This window comes from Ooceraea biroi, chromosome 7 (assembly GCF_003672135.1).
Source record: "Ooceraea biroi isolate clonal line C1 chromosome 7, Obir_v5.4, whole genome shotgun sequence".
NCBI lineage: Eukaryota > Metazoa > Arthropoda > Insecta > Hymenoptera > Formicidae > Ooceraea > Ooceraea biroi.
Window position 1 is genome coordinate 13,170,496 of NC_039512.1, and position 14,469 is coordinate 13,184,964.

The 14,469-nt window shown below is 44.7% G+C and overlaps 1 protein-coding gene across 1 annotated transcript in view; it reads right to left on the minus strand.

Annotated features, from left to right (window-relative positions):
• LOC105279652 (zinc finger CCCH domain-containing protein 13) overlaps positions 1-14,469 on the minus strand; it is a 67,744-nt gene that overhangs the window by 15,758 nt on the left and 37,517 nt on the right. The gene's annotated exons all lie outside the window — the stretch shown is intronic.

The following is a 14,469-nucleotide window of genomic DNA, read 5'->3' on the forward strand; positions in this document are numbered from 1 at the left end:
CAAAATCATTGCTAGTTATGGAAAAATGTACTTTTCCATTTTCGCCACAGAAATGGAATTTCTCTGATTTGCACGAAATTGTTGCGGGAGACAACTGTCGAATTTCGATACGGAATACCACGACTACCGTAGACAGTAAATACATAAAGTTTGCAAAATTTTAAAAAGCGGAAGTAGCTCTCCTTCCGGGAATTATATCGGCATCATATGTCAACATTGAAAGCGGAAGGATATCGCGTATAGATTCGTTCGACACTTGTTCGGCGTTCAATGGCCGATATCACGTATACATCGTTATCACAGATTGATATCCAATATCACGTCAAACCGGGACGATCCCAATACAGCGAGGTAGCAGTAATCCAAGATGGTGGATAATATACATCCAAGACAGGAACCCAAGAACGTCTCAACGAGACTCGTCGTCGTGTTACGCGATCGCATTAGGCGAACCATTTACAGCCGTTCGACACGGAACTCCCTGCGACATGTTGGAGGGCCTCGGCGAGCCCTTCGCCGCCCTTCAATCTCGGTGTTAATGCACCCAGCCGGCTATGATAGGGCGAGACGGGGTGCGCTCTCCTCGTACGAAGCTTCTCTCTTGTTACACAATGGGAAGCCTCGCGTTACAAGTGTAAACGGGAGCCGGCGACGCCTAAAATACTACGAAGCTGTGAAGCTCCCGCCAGAGCGTGGAGGGTGTAAGTACACGCGAGTGTGCGAAAGCCCTTTAAGGGCGGACGCCCTTAGGCGTCACACGTTCAACGACTGGCTGGTCTCAAATATTCGCGTCCGAGATAAAGAGAAACACGGGAACTTTGAGACGTCGTTGAAATTTGACAATCATCAGCTCGTCGCGCTCTTTGTTTCATAAATTTAACTATTGGTATTATTAGCGTTGTCGTAATTGGTGATCATTCAAGATAAGTTGCAGATCGCTTCATGACGCTTTCATGTTATGAAATTTTGAAAAGATACTCTTAAATGCTCCAAATGTTAAATTTCATGTATTTAAATTTATGGCTCACTGGAATTCTCGAGTTGTTAAAACCCGGACTTAGAGCCTCTTATTAATCCGGGCACCCCAACGAAATTTCTCCCCATTGCCGTGATGCATTTAACTGTATTTAAAACACCAAACCCTTGCGGCGGTGGGGAGGGGAGGATGGGAGACAGTAAGCAGTGTAGGAATCATTGGGGGTTGTTTTCGACTACCGAGTCAAACGGAATATACGATTTCAAATCGGCAAGGGTTCACCAGGGGTGTGCAGGTTGCGGATGTTAATATTGAATCAACGAGAAGTAAACAGGGGTTGTTTTCGATTTCGGCCGGTTCGCCGAGAATCGAGCCGAGCGATTTTTCCGGGCCACTTGCGAAAAACAGGTTGACGAATCCGAAAATATCGCAACGGAAATTCACCGAATACCGTCGAATACAGAAAAAAAACAAGTGAAATTTGATGAGGAAGAATATTAAACAATTCTGAAATAGATTTTTCCTCTCCCTCTCTCTCTTCCGCTCCGCAATTACGGATATTAATTGAAGGATAGAAATTAAACATCACGAGCTCGCAATAAATGTATTATCTCACAATTACTACTTGATTAACAATTACAGATATAATTCACAGATAATAACTCGACAGCCACAATATGGTTCCGGTCCGATCGATCAGTCAGATAATTAGAAAAATCGGCAATTACAAAACTGCCGGCAGTAATTAACGGACGGCGGGCATCCAGTTTAACGCGACTGTAATTCCGTGGCCTGATTTCAGTTTCGACGAGACGTTATTATTATACGCGGTTATTGTACCGCCGTGAAGCAACTAATTAGTCGAAACGGGGGCGTAACCGAGATAATGAAATTAATTAACTTTCGATGATCACGCGGCAATTGAATGGCGCCGCTTAATTGCCGGTCCTCCTCCGCGTTTTACATATAGGTTTGTTTGTTAACTATGCTAAACGACGTTTATTATTAACCGTATGCGCGACTAAATGATGGTCGGTCCCGCCTTTCGACAGGACAAATTTGCGAAATAACAATACTGCTTGCCATTTAGCACGGACCCTATATTTGATCAAAACGGATTAAATCGCGGAAATCCAACCGGATTACCGTGTTGCATACGTAGCTAATTAACGATGGCGGCGGCCAATGCGAGTTTTGCGAAAGTGGGCCGATGGCGGATTCTTATTTATCATTTCCGGAATGTGGATTTCTATTTGCGAACAAGACATTACTCGTAAAAATGTTGTTACGTTAAATTATTGACGCATCAACATGAGAAATGTCACGCATCTCTTTGCGTACTTCGGAAGAAATTTTTCAATCAATAAATCACGAAAGTTTGCCTCGCAATTTGTATCAGAATAGCGTTTACGAACGTTCACATCAATATTCGCGATTTCATAAATTACCGAATATTTCGAGACGTCGTCCGGTAATACTCATTTGATTTAGAAAAATTGGATCCAGACGCCGTTTCCGGTGCGACCGGCGGAGCAAGTTTCCGGAATACTTCGCGATCGTAACGCGCTTATAGCCGCATGCGTCTATACGTGGACATATATTCTGGCAATAAATTCCGCCTGTTCAGGAGTGCGCCATAATTTCTTCGTTCGCCTATCTTACATGATACGGCATTACCGCAGTAAAATGGTATTACGCCGTAAACCGAAGAGAAACATTGCAAAATTAATTTTGCCGATGCAGGATGTTGGCTACAAAAATTCACATGTAAAGATTCCACGATGCAACAGTCGTAAAAAATTCAAAAAAGCCAAAAAAACATTAAAAAATCAAGAGCTTTAAAAATTTAAGAGATAATTTCAAAATACAGCTCTCTTCTTCGTATATTAATTGTTTTAATCTTGAAACGTCGAAAACGTTCTTTTCTTGTTGAAACTGTTAGAGCGTTTCTTAACTTTGAAAAACGATTAATTTCTGATTAAGTTATGATTGCAGATCAACTTTGTATCCACCTCAAAATGATCTAACAATATTCCGTAACGGTAATAATCCAGCATAATGTAATTCGACCATATGACGGCAAAATCCCACGTTAATTAGTTCGAGATGGTCGAGCCAGCTGAAAATTGTTTGTCTTGGCCCTTCTTGCTCGGCTGGGTTAGAATGTTGTCCCAACCTAACCCCATCCGGAATCCCTTCCTTCCGCTTCAAGGTTCACCCTTTACCTTCCACTTCTCTCTCGTTAAACTCCGCAGAGAGAAACGCTTAAATCGGTTAAGACAGAAGGGATGCAACCACTCCTGACTAAACCGAGAGTGCTTCAATTTGTCTTAATTTTTCGCGCTCGTCGCTGACACCTCCAATTATTTCGCAGTTATTTTTCTAAAGCGCGCCATTCGTTTAAGGCACTTTAAGGCCGCACGCGAATATACGGGGAATTGTTCCGCGGCAAGCGTACCGAAATAAATATGCAGAACATGTAAATTCGTGAACAGCTTTAAATTCAGTCTGAGAAAAAGACAAATAAACAATTTTTTTGTATAAATAATCTTCGCGAAATGATATTGTTTCTTACTGATACAAATCGATATCTCTCGACAAAGTAATTATTCCGTTATCCGCAGTTTCTCAATTATCCGGACCCTCTTGCATGCTACCCCATTACAGGGGATAATAAAGATTCTGTCCTATCCGTGAAATTCCAAGAACGCAAGGATAATCGGGACAGCGAATTATCCCGGCGCCATTATTAATCCCTGCTCAAACCGGATAGCTTGTTAAATCAGTGGCGCGCGACCCTCCCTCATTTCGCGATGCTTTCTCCACCTCGAAGAGCAGCAGGAGCTCCTGCTGCCTTTGATCAGCCGCGAGTCAAAGAACGCTCAAAACATGTTACAAGATGGCGGCGGCGTCGGAGATCCCCGCGGGGAGGTTTCGGCATTCGGAAAGAGTAACGACTCGTGTCAAGGAAGTTGCTAAAGCTTGGGGGAGGAGAGGGTGGTTTCAGAGAGCGAAACATAAGGTAGATTCGGGGGATATTCGCGAGATAGAGCTGTCAGGAAGAGGGATGAAGTAGGCGCGTGCCGTGTTCTGCCCGTGCAGAATTTCTCCTGTTTCGTTATTCCTGGACCTGGTTACTCGCGACATGTAGGAGAAGGAGGAGGAGAGAGAATGATACAGGGCACGCCGGAGATCAACGTTATCCAAGATTGATCTCTCTCTCTCTCTCTCTCTCTCTCTCGCCTGTTCCAAAAATAAATACATATGGCTCGAGAAATGCGCGGAAGAGTGCTCGAAAAAGGTCAAAAGCAGATTTTTCGCAGTCTCGCCTGTTCCCTTCTCTTTCTTCTCCCGCTTCCTTCACTCCCCTTGCGGAACATCTTGAATGCATCGTGAGTGCTTTCAAGATCGGTTAAATAAATGAGGGCAGTTAGAACGTGAGCGTACGTGGATCGTGCAGTTTCTTTTCCGACAGTTTTCATGTCAAGGAACCCACACACGCGTATCTATCCCGCATGAACTTTTATACGAAACTACAACGATTTCCATCGCCAAGTAGATCCGTAGATTTTTGTATAAGCAGCTTTGCTCCGCAAGACCGGCTTATTTTTTCGCTTTTCGCGGATAGGGCGGCCACCCTCTATCCCACCCTTCCTCCTTTCTGCCACCCTGTTGCAGCGAGCGCTTGGAATAAATAAATGCTCGTCGATCTCGTTTTTCTTGGCGGTGAGATCCCGTTGCGGGAAATGGGAAAAACGCGGGGAGCGGTATATCGTGGATTACAAGCGATACCATCTGCTCGATGATAAAAACGTCCGCGGCAGCGCGGCGCGGCGAGAAAAGCTTACTTTCCGAAACGAGATAGGGGGCGACGGTGGCGCTGATGGAGGGTGGCTGCGCGAGGATAAGAGCAAAAGAGAGAGAAAGGGAGGGTGGAAAGGGCGCAAGAGCGAGAAGGCAGCGGTAAGAAGAAGGTGGGTCGCGCTTCGGAATTTAATCTAAAGTAGAATCGCACCCGGCTTTACTCCCCCGAGTAAAGCTCGCTTACACTTTATTTTATTTCGCTTTATACGTTTCCGCATGCCTCGAATGGCGGCGCGCTTCAACGTTTCCGTTCCGCGATCCGCGGGATCCTTAACGCTTCTCGAATCCTCCCACTCTCCATCCCACCCCGTATCCTCCCGAGTTTCGGATACTAGCAAACTGGTGTTCCGGCAGTTTCAGGCGGATTTCTCAATTTATTGTAGCGGAAGAAGTTTTAGATATTTTACCAAAAAACTCATGTAAAAAAATAACAATCGTACGCAAGATGTCGTTTCTATTTATCACAGACGAAAATGTAGAAATACTTTGTTGCAAATGTACGAAACGCATCAAATTTCACTGGCGAGGAATTTTCATGGATAGGTTTCGCATTTGAGGCCAATAAATCTTTCGGTAAGGGAGACGATGCTGAAGGGGGGTCAGGATAAGATCGATCGATCGTCAAAGTGCGGAGACGTGTACGTCGCCTCGAATATTCTCGCGTGAATAGCCGTTTCCTCGTGAGCATCCCGAAGGGTTGAAAGAACCCTTGCAAGAGGATTAAGCAGAACGAGCGAACCACGAATTTTTCGTAGAAATACGAAAGGTCTGACTATTCCGGTAGATTACATATTTTATTCGTAAAAATATATGTAACATATTTCATATGAGATTGAAAATTGGAACGGTTATAATAGTACTCTTGAAATTATATATTATTATATTATATTATATTATATTATATTATATTATAATATAATTATTCATTATATTTTGAATACATTTGGAACATTAATTTAAATTTTAAATGAAATCGCATTGTTTAAAGTATTTCGTAAATATATTTAATTCAATTTATCAATAACTAATTCGAATTTAATTACGAGCCTTTTACAAAAAGGTGGGAAACCTGGCTGATCCTCATCGTGCAAATACCAATCTTCGGCACCGTTTTAAAGCAAGATCAAATGCAATCGGGACATTATTGGCAGCGCACACTCGTTTCGCAGAGCAAATTAAAGTAAGTCCGATTAAAACGCGCGCTTCGCGCCGCGCCGGAAATGACGCGATCGTTCGCGAATCGGAATCTGCTCGCGACGCGCGTAATTACGTGCCCCAATATTTGAAACCTTGCACCGAGTTCCGATGGTTTTCATTCTGATGAAACTCCAAGAATTTTCGAATAACTACAAATTCTAAGAATTTAATTCAGAATTCATCGCGTTTACAATCTAAATTATATAAATTAATTCTTAAAATCTATAATTATATTAAAATCCCCTCCTTCAATCACAAAGAAATTCAAACCAAGTTCCGCATTTCGTTACGCGAAATCCCAAGCATACTAACCCGTTGCATTAATCACTTGAATGTAATTCAAAGGTTTCTCAATCCATTCCAGCCGCGTCAGTACGGGTACGCAGGGAGAAAAATCAACTGAAAATTACACGACTACCTTAGCGGTAAACGGGGACCGCCATTACGAAGCTAGAGGGTCCGTCCTATTTAAAGGACTCGCGTCCATCCGGAATGAATAAAGATGTCGGGAGCTTTCCTAAGAGTGAGCGAAAACAGTCGTAATTGGCCCCTCGGTTCGGATAAATGCGTCTAAGAGGTGATGGGTGGCAAGGTGGCGAGGGGGTGGCAGAGTGGCGAATTCAAGCGAATCCAGCGAATCGCTAAATTAAATGACATCCTTTTATTGCGCGTCTCGTTTCTTCTCCACTACCTGCCCGGTTCCTTTTCCGTCGTACTTTCGTCTTCGCTTTAACTCCGGGGTTCTCGTAACTCCCGTCGTTAGATCTTCAGCTCGGCTTGGCGCCGTCATGCAAATACGAGCAATTTAATAACGCCACCGAGATATCGTGCGCCGTTACAAAGTAAACATTCTAGTTGCAGCGCGGCATTCGCCACCGCCGCTCGCAACGAGGGTATTTACGCAGCGCGTCCCGTCATTCTTCGCCTTTCCAATTAGACGTACAATTTATTTCGGCCACCATGGTACCCGGGAACGCAATTTTCCCCGCGAGAGATCCGTGATTCAATATTAGCTGGTATTCAGCCCGCCGCGAGTAGGTACGTAGCACGCCGGCGAGCACGACTTTAAATATGGGGGGACGTATACCCCCGCGGCACACATTTATTCCGCCCCGATCGAGCACGGTATAAATGAATGCGCTATTTAATGCAGAGAAGAATAGAATCTCCTCGTGAAACACATTTTTCCAGCGAACATACAATCTGCTCCTATAAAGATTTTAATAAATGTGTGATGGAGGATTGGCTCAACATTTATCGCACCGTCCGAGCAGCATTTGTTTGCACATTCTACGATAAAAGGGCAATAACACTGCAGATTCTCTGTGTTTCTACGATTCCGACAATAACCTGAAGTTCCCCAAAGACGCCAATCTTCCAAGCTCCACGCGTTTGAAGCTCCCGGACCCTCAAAGTCCCATGATTTTAGAATCCGTAGTTTCAAACGACCAAAAACGTAAACGAGAGAGAGAGGAAAAGAAAGAAAGAGGGAGGGAGGGAGCATGGCGATATGGTGAAATCGCGTTCGCGAGTCCGCCGAGTTACGGAACAAAGGAGGTGTCGGTCGCGATCGGGGTCGTGCAAGCCTGGCATGCTTGGAGGTTGCGAGTGCCGACTGCATCGCGCAGATATAAAGCGACGGGAGGGCGTCGCGGGGAATCTTCGGGTGCATTTCCATTTCAAATGCGCTGATACGAGCTCGAGCTTGCCCGGTCGCTCGCATCTTCGCTCGTTTCTCCCGGCGAGCTTACGAAACACGATGCAATCTCGCGTAATGAAACGTTCCCCCGCGCCATAGCAAGGGGGAACACTGCTCCCGAAACACCGGATACCCGCTCGCGTTTACGGAGGGCGCGAGGACACTTCCGGCTTTGATTAGAACCCGAGACCGAGTGTCCTCGCCTCGGGTTAACGCGGAGATAACGGAGGGTGAGTCGATTTTTCGAGACGCAATACCGAGTTTGTCTAATGATTCTCATTGTTCTCGCAGTTAACTTGTGCGAGACGTCGTATCAAGAGGATGTGACTTTCATTTCGAGTAGATTGTAACTTTGAGAACTGTAAATCCGTGCGCAATTCGTGATTTGAACCTCTCTTCTTTAACATCCGTCTATCCTTTGCTCGTTTCGGCGAATTTCCCGCCACTCGCTCGGTGTCTCATTAATACGAAAACTTATTAGAAGTGCAAAGTATCATTATTACATAAGTTTGACAAACTGTTCGGACGCTACGACTGCATCACATTATCGCGCAAGTCGCAATAAAGAATCCGCCACGTTATTACAAGTTTCGTGCAGATATCACGGCGGAGCCGTTATAACTTGTTACAAGTTTTACGCGAACGTATTGTTATTACGTAACTTCGTACAAGTTATTAAAATCATAACGAACCGTTCGTCATTCCCCTTCCTTTTGTGCCGCGAAAATACACGAAGCGAGAGACTTCAGTAATATGCGGGATTCGTCGGAATATCAGGAGAGAGGAGCAAAAATCACAGTAAAAGACATCGGCCGTTAAAAACCAGCCTGAAGTAACGTTTATACGTTTAAAATTCTAGTCGTGCCACGTATAATCTTTGAGGATGTGACTTTTGGGATCTCCGTACGGGAAAGACAAAAAATCCCTTATCGTTAGAGTAATATTTCTGCAAAACGTATCGGATAGGCGTTATCACGCGTGATAACGCAATATGGTCAACCGCGCGCGCGCATGCGCGGATGGTGATAATTTATATTCCCGATTCCGCGGGCGATCCTTTTTAACGGTTTCTTATCGCGCGAAGGCGTTAACAAAAGCACTCGTTAAAGTGATTAACGACGATGATATTGCACGAGGCGAGGCAGGAGGTGGAGGAGCAGGCCGCGATACAGCCACGGACGCCATTACGGGGCTTTATTAATTGCCATCGTCGTGTAATTTGCCCGGCTATGCGCGCGCGAGGAGGGTTGGAGCCACGGAACTTGGTCGATCGCGCTCGCCTACTTAATTGCTGCTTTCATTAAGACCGTCATGTCACGTTCTTTCAACGAGGCTGCCGTTCACCGCCCGCGCCGTCGCGAGATTGCTGCCTCGCCTCGCTCGGTGATTTATGGATCCGCTGCGACTGTTTCAACCCTTTCGCCGTGGCGGGGCGTACCTCAAAATTATATGAGAGAAGTTCTCCCTCGCGAGCTCAAACTGCTTTTCTTCTTTTGCAATCCTGTGATTTCGCTTTTTTTTCTTCTTTTTCCCAAAGTCCATTCTGCGACCTCTCTTAGTTTTATTCCACATTTTTCTCCATTCATGACACATTTTTTGAATTCATGATATATTTGATGAATTTATAACTTTCAATTCATAATTCCATTTTAATAGCAAGGTTCAAACATTTTTTATTCTACATTTATTGAGACGGTGATTTAATTTTGTTTTTCTTGTAATTTTGCGGACGATAATTCCTTTCCATCGCGGAAGTCGATAGTTTGTCATTGCATTAATAATTCCGGATGTTTTACCGTCGAGGAAAAACATGGCGGACCAGTGATGAGAGAGAGACCAGTGATAAGAAAGCAGCAAGGGGTTCATCGACTAAAGACGAAACTCGAAGCGCTAACGATTCAAGTTTTGAGCGGAATTTCGGAGCGGACTTGAAACGTAACTTCGTTGGCGTGTAGCTGTGAGCGTGTCTGCGGCAAAGTGGCCACTTTCGGAGAAACGACGTTACACGATACGATTCCGGGGAATGACGACCGCGACGACGAGGACGACGACGAAGAGTAAGCCAACGCGTCTGCGTGCAGTACACGTTCATCGCTCTATAAAAACCCACGTGCCAGCCGAATAGCTTGTAGGCGACACGTGGTGGGTCCCGAAGAGAAACATTAGGAAGATAGCGGACCAGGATGGAGAAGACCGACGGTAGCGCGAGAGAGGGCAGAATAGAAGGACATATATGGGAGCTTTAAAACGAGAGCGTGAGATGCACTAGAATTTAAATATTTCGAGGGTAAAGGGCGGAATAGAGGAGCTTTTGGCAGAGAGCGTATAAAATTCACATACGTGATGATACGAAGGTGATGGCAAATAAAAGGAAAATTTAAAAGACAAAATCTAAAGGATGCAAAAATCTAAAAAATACGAGGAATTTACGAGAGGTGCCCGGAAAAGCGCAGGGAAATTCCGAATGAGGATCAAACGCACCGCCAGAGAGCTGCGAGGGCCGCAACTACGCCCGACTACGCGCGTCAACTGCGTAATTCACCGCGCCGCAGTTTCACCCGCAGCTTCACAGCCTGATACCCGTCCTCTTTCCGTGCGTGATGCGTGTTCCCGACAACAAACAGACTCGTGAGGTGCATCTCCGGCTCAATATCCAAATGCAACAATAACTGCGTGGAGTAAACGATGCTGTTTGTGCAGGACAGCAGATGACGCCGTTCCTTATCGCGCACAGAACAGGCCGGGGGGCTTGGGACTAACGCGTGCTCCATTATACCGCGGGACCAGACGCAATTAAATGAGAGAGAGTCCTCCCTCTCGCTCGCTCTCTCTCTTTCTCCTTCTCTCTCTCATGAAGAGACCACTCTCGCAGGAGACCAGAGGAACGTGCCAGCTGCAAGGAACGGTCCGATATCCTTCACGGCTTGTGCGTTCCCCTAGGTCTCGCCCTCTTGCTCCGGCCCGCTTCGACCTGCTCCCTCTGCACGCTTCGCAGTGCGTAGACACGCTCTGTTCTTGACGCGCGTGAAGCGGCTACCCACCACCCTGACGTACCCGCTTCTGCTTGCTTGTCGCGCTCCGTCTCCGTTCGATTCATTCGAATAGTTCTGCGACCCTTCAACCTTGCGTCATTGTATTTTTATGTTTTTAGTTTTATTTGAGAATTTTTATTTGAGAAATTTGACGAGTAATGAATAATCACGCCAAGATCGCGTCAAGAGTAAAAATCGCAATTAATGCAGATTAATTTTTGCGAGATTGCACGCGCGAATTATTAACGAGTTTATGGCAATGTAATTTTATAAAATAATTATTTTTGACGTTACTTGTGGAAAATACATAAAACGATTACGCGATTATGCACGGGCAAGAGATCTGATAAAATTTTCCTGCAAATTACATACTAATTATATATGAATTAATTTTGCAAGGTGCATGCTGCGGACTTGATATTGCTCACGCGTTTCATCAACATATTTGCGTAATTGTATCTTCACGCAAAAGGTTTTGCTCCGAACGAAACTAATGTTATTTTCAAACAATCCGTTTAGTTTTCATTAAATTAAATTTCGATTTTCATAATTTAAAAAAATTTTTATCTACCGAGATTATCTAGTAGTATTCTATATCTATCCGTCCATCTTTTTCTGTATCTTCTCCCCTTGTCCTTTTTTCCGACGGACGTGTGGCACATCTACTGTCAGCTGCGGCTGACTATGACAGAGTCACGCCACTCGGCGGATTACACAAGAAAATAAAACGCAAAGAATCAATCCAAGATGAAATTTGCTCCTATTCACCCTAAACATCCCGAGAAATTATCTTGAAAAAAAGCATACGCAGCAAACGGTATGCAGCAGACACAGTCATCGAAACTGAAATCAAATATTTCCCCGAAGTTATCACAGTGTATTAAAATTATTAATGCTGCTACAGTATATATAAGCATGCTATTTTTTACTCGAGGATCATTTTCGCTGTAATAACTTTAATTATATTAAATAATAATTATATTAAAGTTATTACAACGAAAATGATCTTCGAGTAAAAAACAACATGCTTATATATATATATTGTTTCAGCATTAATATGTCGAAAGCCTCCGCAAAACCTTCGCAAAGCCCCCTACGTTCCCGTCGACCTCTTCATTGTCATTTCCGGCAAGCCTGCTGGTGAGGAGCAAAATATCGAACAGAATCCCTTCGATCTTCCGACTGTCGGAAGAACGAGAGGGAAAACCGGGAGTTGGGGGTGAAGGGACGGGGGAGCAAGGAAAATCTGGGGTGACGATATTGGCAATTTCGCTGTCGCATTTTCGTTTCGTCTCGCGCTAACATCGTGAACTACGAATTTTCGCGACTCCCCTTCGCGACTGAATGGAAGGGTACTTTAGGAAAGGTGGCGAGAAGGGAGCAGACACCGAGGGGTCTAGAGAAAACAGATTTCCCTGAGTGTCGCTCGTGCTTCCTGCGCGAATTTCCTCCGTCAACGTAATCGCGCGAAACCGCCGCGACCTCCTGCGCGGAACGCATGCGTGGATGGAGATAAAAATCGCGCGAATGTATCAGGGTCGGTATCACAAAACGTGATTCCTAGCAATTTTCATCAAAGTTACAGATAATTCAAGAAAAATGGTGACGTTTCTCAAATCAGGTTAAATCGAGAAAATCATCAACCGATTTTGAATAACACGACTTATATTAACTTCGGTAAAAGTATTTTCTGATAAAGTTGGATGCTTTTAATCTTAATTTGTTGGAAATCGTGCTTAAATTAATTATCTCGTTGGAATATAGGTGCCGCGAGATTCTCGAATAAATTCGGGAGCATTCGGAGACACCTTCGTTGCGAGTTACGCGGCACATGATCCTCAAGGGTGCGAATAAGAAATTTAACGAGATGTTTGTCCGACTCGCTATTTGCGGAGCACTTCTTAGGCTGCCGTTCTCACGGCGAGCGCGAAGACTTACGGCGCGAAATTAAAGTTTCAGGAGATGCGGCACTCGAAAGCCGGCGCGCGAAGAGCGGATGATGAGCGCAAAGCGGAGCCGGACTGTATCCGCCGCGAATTTAGACCGCTTCGAAAATGCATACACAAAAATAAAACGGGAGTTTTATTACTCTCGCAACAAAAAAACATGTAACAAAAAATATGTATAATAAAATGACGCGTTTCTTTGTGCGGTGGCTGTTACGATGGTTTTTATTTCCGCTGCCAGATAGAAGCAGCACAGCGGAACCGCCGCAGGTGCATCGCTCGACCGTACGGTTGTCATATGTAAATTATATTGATTATGTAAATTACGTATTAAAAGTTGTACGCGACGCGTGAATTATTAGCGGCTTTGTGTAAATATGATTTTACGCTTGTTTGAAATAACCACTCGCAATACTCTTCTGTTTTGCGGTCTCGTTTTTTATTCCGCGTTGTACATGATCGTTTTCGAAAATTTCAGCCTCGTGTGATCCGCGTTGTTTTTGAAACGTTTCACGCTTCCGTTGATTATGGCAGCCGGCGAAATTATCGCCGGTGGAATACGACAATTGATTTTACCAGGCCGTCACCGAATAAAGGGTTGAAGGAGGTCTGGGAGATAAAATAATTAATGCCGTGGCCAAAACACTCGAGCAATTACATAACAAATTGCAACAGACTGCGCGGACGCGATAAACAACATTTCTACGTCGGGACGAGTATAATTTGTAAAATAAAATAGCTAATTCGCGGCGCGCTAATTAATTATGCTTGAAACTGCACCAATCTCTCTCTCACCCTCTTGTTCCCTTTCATTCCCTCTGTCAACCTCTCTTTCTCATGTGCATTTTCAGAGCGCATGGACTCGCAAATAACTCGATCGGTGAATTTATTAATTCGATTAATTGAATCCCTCGCTTCCGTGTCGGCGATACTCTCTTTCTGGTTCCCTCTTTCTCCTACGCTGCGCGCATACTAATGCATTATTATCGCGAGGCACAATTCGCCATAAATTATCTCGTCGGAAATTATCTTCTCTGCGCGATCATGGCGCGGTCGTCTTTATCGCGGAATATAATTACAATTAATCTGTTCCTAAATCGCTGCGCGAATCCGAGAATCTCAAAGCGATTTGATATGCGATTTTTGGCAAATTGCGGTTTCAAAAGTATGGTGACCCAATCCTGTTATTGCCGTTCCGCGAATATTTAATTCGAGAAACGTTCATATCTTGCAAGCGCAACAAAATCGAGAGATCGGAATTTGTCGCTTCGAGGAAGATCGTGAAATCATGGTCGAGCAGCGTGGCTGATCGGATTTCGGCTCCCGTCGGGAACAAATAAAAAGTTCTCCTGGTCCTTGGCACTTGGAAAGCTTCCTAAGACCGCGTCTTAGTCTGCTTTAAGAGGCTCGTAAGCTCCACTCGCGGGTCGCTGACCTGGTCTTAATACGTATACTTATCACGCTGCAATGATCTTGTTAGCAACTTTCGTTCATCGACGTCCGGGTGCTTCCGAGTGGGCGGGGAGAGGAGCTTTCGGGCTTAGGGACGGTTAAACGCGCTTTATTGGCTTTGGAAGCCTCGAAAAAGCTCATCCGGTTCCAGAGCAATGCAAACTTTGTGCGAATCCGGCCTTCAGAACTGCTCTGTTTGTGTTATTTGTTTCGACGAGATGGATCAAGCACAAACCGGAAACTCGATCAAACTTCTTTGATAAGGAAAATTGTAGAACATTTTGTCTGTTTAAATATTTCGCG